The following is a 4,751-nucleotide window of genomic DNA, read 5'->3' as shown; positions in this document are numbered from 1 at the left end:
TGGCTTTCGCTTCACGTTTCCTGAGGTAAACATTCAATTACAATCTGTCTTAATGAAAAATGTAAAAAAATACAACTTAAAATCAATAATAAGATTATAAAACCCTTTAAGGCGAGTAATACGGTTTTTGAAGCCATGAGTGGCTATAAATGGCCTTTTCTTGTCAATCGATCGCTTTCACCTCACGTTTCTGAAGGTAAACAGTCAATTTTAATCTGTTTTAATAAGAAATGTAAAAAAATTCAATTTAAAATTAATAACGAGATCATAAAACCATTTAAAGAGAGGAATAAGGCTTTCGAAGGCACGAGCGACTGCAAATGGACTTTTCTTGTCAATGGATGGCTTTCGCTTCACGTTTCCCGAGGTAAACATTCAATTACAATCTGTCTTCATGAAAAATGTAAAAAAATACAACTTAAAATGAATAATAAGATTATAAAATCCTTTAAGGCGAGTAATAAGGCTTTTGAAGCCATGAGTGGCTATAAATGGCCTTTTCTTGTCAATCGATCGCGTTCACCTCATGTTTCTGAAGGTAAACAGTCAATTTTAATCTGTTTTAATAAAAAATGTAAAAAAATTCAATTTAAAATTAATAACGAGATCATAAAACTATTTAAAGAGGGCAATAAGGCTTTCGAAGGCACGAGCGACTGCAAATGGACTTTTCTTGTCAATGGATGGCTTTCGCTTCACGTTTCCCGATGTAAACATTCAATTACAATCTGTCTTAATGAAAAATGTAAAAAAATACAACTTAAAATCAATAATAAGATTATAAAACCCTTTAAGGCGAGTAATAAGGCTTTTGAAGCCATGAGTGGCTATAAATGGCCTTTTCTTCTCAATCGATCGGTTTCACATCACGTTTCTCATGGTAAACAGTCAATTTTAATCTGTTTTAATAAAAAATGTAAAAAAATTCAATTTAAAATTAATAACGAGATCATAAAACCATTTAAAGAGGGGAAAAAGGCTTTCGAAGGTATGAGTAACTGTAACTGGACTTTTGTTGTCAGTGGATGGCTTTCTCTTCACGTTTCCCAAGGTAAACATTCAATTACAATCTGTCTTAATGAAAAATGTAAAACAATTCAAGTTAAAATCAATAATAAGATTATAAAACCCTTTAAGGCGAGTAATAAGGCTTTTGAAGCCATGAGTGGCTATAAATGGCCTTTTCTTGTCAATCGATCGGTTTCACATCACGTTTCTGAAGGTAAACAGTCAATTTTAATCTGTTTTAATAAAAAATGTAAAAAAATTCAATTTAAAATTAATAACGAGATCATAAAACCATTTAAAGAGGGGAAAAAGGCTTTCGAAGGTATGAGTAACTGTAACTGGACTTTTGTTGTCAGTGGATGGCTTTCTCTTCACGTTTCCCAAGGTAAACATTCAATTACAATCTGTCTTAATGAAAAATGTAAAAAAATACAACTTAAAATGAATAATAAGATTATAAAATCCTTTAAGGCGAGTAATAAGGCTTTTGAAGCCATGAGTGGCTATAAATGGCCTTTTCTTGTCAATCGATCGGTTTCACATCACGTTTCTCATGGTAAACAGTCAATTTTAATCTGTTTTAATAAAAAATGTAAAAAAATTCAATTTAAAATTAATAACGAGATCATAAAACCATTTAAAGAGGGGAAAAAGGCTTTCGAAGGTATGAGTAACTGTAACTGGACTTTTGTTGTCAGTGGATGGCTTTCTCTTCACGTTTCCCAAGGTAAACATTCAATTACAATCTGTCTTAATGAAAAATGTAAAACAATTCAAGTTAAAATCAATAATAAGATTACAAAACCCTTTAAGGCGAGTAATAAGGCTTTTGAAGCCATGAGTGACTATAAATGGCCTTTTCTTGTCAATCGATCGCTTTCACCTCACATTTCTCAAAATTAACATTAAATATTCATTTGTTTTAATGAAAAATGTAAAAAAAATTAATTGAAAATTAATAACGAGATCATAAAACCATTTAAAGAGGGAAAAAAGGCTTTCGAAGGTATGAGTAACTGTAACTGGACTTTTGTTGTCAGTGGATGGCTTTCGCTTCACGTTTCCTGAGGTAAACATTCAATTACAATCTGTCTTAATGAAAAATGTAAAACAATTCAAGTTAAAATCAATAATAAGATTATAAAACCTTTAAAGCGACTAATAAGGCTTTCGAAGGCATGAGTGACTACAAATGGACTTTTCTTGTCAATGGATGGCTTTCGCTTCACGCTTCTTAGGGTAAACATTCAATTTTAATCTGTTTTAATGAAAAATGTAAAAAAATTCAATTTAAAATTAATAACGACATCATAAAACCATTTAAAGAGGGGAATAAGGCTTTCGAAGGCATGAGTGACTGCAAATGGACTTTTCCTGTCAATGGATGGCTTTCGCTTCACGTTTCCTGAGGTAAACATTCAATTACAATCTGTCTTAATGCAAAATGTAAAAAAATACAACTTAAAATCAATAATAAGATTATAAAACCCTTTAAGGAGAGTAATACGGCTTTTGAAGCCATGAGTGGCTATAAATGGCCTTTTCCTGTCAACCGATCGCTTTCACCTCACGTTTCTAAAGGTAAACAGTCAATTTTAATCTGTTTTAATAAAAAATATAAAAAAATTCAATTTAAAATTAATAACGAGATCATAAAACCATTTAAAGTGGGGAATAAGGCTTTCGAAGGCACGAGCGACTGCAAATGGACTTTTCTTGTCAATGGATGGCTTTCGCTTCACGTTTCCCGAGGTAAACATTCAATTACAATCTGTCTTAATGAAAAATGTTAAAAAATACAACTTAAAATGAATAATAAGATTATAAAATCCTTTAAGGCGAGTAATAAGGCTTTTGAAGCCATGAGTGGCTATAAATGGCCTTTTCTTGTCAATCGATCGCTTTCACCTCACGTTTCTCAAGGTAAATATTCAATCTTAATCTGTTTTAATGAAAAATGTAAAAAAATTCAATTTAAAATTAATAACGACATCATAAAACCATTTAAAGAGGGGAATAAGGCTTTCGAAGGCATGAGTGACTGCAAATGGACTTTTCCTGTCAATGGATGGCTTTCGCTTCACGTTTCCTGAGGTAAACATTCAATTACAATCTGTCTTAATGCAAAATGTAAACAAATACAACTTAAAATCAATAATAAGATTATAAAACCCTTTAAGGAGAGTAATACGGCTTTTGAAGCCATGAGTGGCTATAAATGGCCTTTTCCTGTCAACCGATCGCTTTCACCTCACGTTTCTAAAGGTAAACAGTCAATTTTAATCTGTTTTAATAAAAAATATAAAAAAATTCAATTTAAAATTAATAACGAGATCATAAAACCATTTAAAGTGGGGAATAAGGCTTTCGAAGGCACGAGCGACTGCAAATGGACTTTTCTTGTCAATGGATGGCTTTCGCTTCACGTTTCCCGAGGTAAACATTCAATTACAATCTGTCTTAATGAAAAATGTTAAAAAATACAACTTAAAATGAATAATAAGATTATAAAATCCTTTAAGGCGAGTAATAAGGCTTTCGAAGGCATGAGTGACTACAAATGGACTTTTCTTGTCAATGGATGGCTTTCGCTTCACGCTTCTTAGGGTAAACATTCAATTTTAATCTGTTTTAATGAAAAATGTAAAAAAATTCAATTTAAAATTAATAACGACATCATAAAACCATTTAAAGAGGGGAATAAGGCTTTCGAAGGCATGAGTGACTGCAAATGGACTTTTCCTGTCAATGGATGGCTTTCGCTTCACGTTTCCTGAGGTAAACATTCAATTACAATCTGTCTTAATGCAAAATGTAAAAAAATACAACTTAAAATCAATAATAAGATTATAAAACCCTTTAAGGAGAGTAATACGGCTTTTGAAGCCATGAGTGGCTATAAATGGCCTTTTCCTGTCAACCGATCGCTTTCACCTCACGTTTCTAAAGGTAAACAGTCAATTTTAATCTGTTTTAATAAAAATATAAAAAAATTCAATTTAAAATTAATAACGAGATCATAAAACCATTTAAAGTGGGGAATAAGGCTTTCGAAGGCACGAGCGACTGCAAATGGACTTTTCTTGTCAATGGATGGCTTTCGCTTCACGTTTCCCGAGGTAAACATTCAATTACAATCTGTCTTAATGAAAAATGTTAAAAAATACAACTTAAAATGAATAATAAGATTATAAAATCCTTTAAGGCGAGTAATAAGGCTTTTGAAGCCATGAGTGGCTATAAATGGCCTTTTCTTGTCAATCGATCGCTTTCACCTCACGTTTCTCAAGGTAAATATTCAATCTTAATCTGTTTTAATGAAAAATGTAAAAAAATTCAATTTAAAATTAATAACGACATCATAAAACCATTTAAAGAGGGGAATAAGGCTTTCGAAGGCATGAGTGACTGCAAATGGACTTTTCCTGTCAATGGATGGCTTTCGCTTCACGTTTCCTGAGGTAAACATTCAATTACAATCTGTCTTAATGCAAAATGTAAACAAATACAACTTAAAATCAATAATAAGATTATAAAACCCTTTAAGGAGAGTAATACGGCTTTTGAAGCCATGAGTGGCTATAAATGGCCTTTTCCTGTCAACCGATCGCTTTCACCTCACGTTTCTAAAGGTAAACAGTCAATTTTAATCTGTTTTAATAAAAAATATAAAAAAATTCAATTTAAAATTAATAACGAGATCATAAAACCATTTAAAGTGGGGAATAAGGCTTTCGAAGGCA

Source organism: Theobroma cacao, chromosome 8 (assembly GCF_053813885.1).
Source record: "Theobroma cacao isolate CCN51 chromosome 8, ASM5381388v1, whole genome shotgun sequence".
NCBI classification, from domain to species: domain Eukaryota; kingdom Viridiplantae; phylum Streptophyta; class Magnoliopsida; order Malvales; family Malvaceae; genus Theobroma; species Theobroma cacao.
This window is presented reverse-complemented; position numbering follows the sequence as displayed.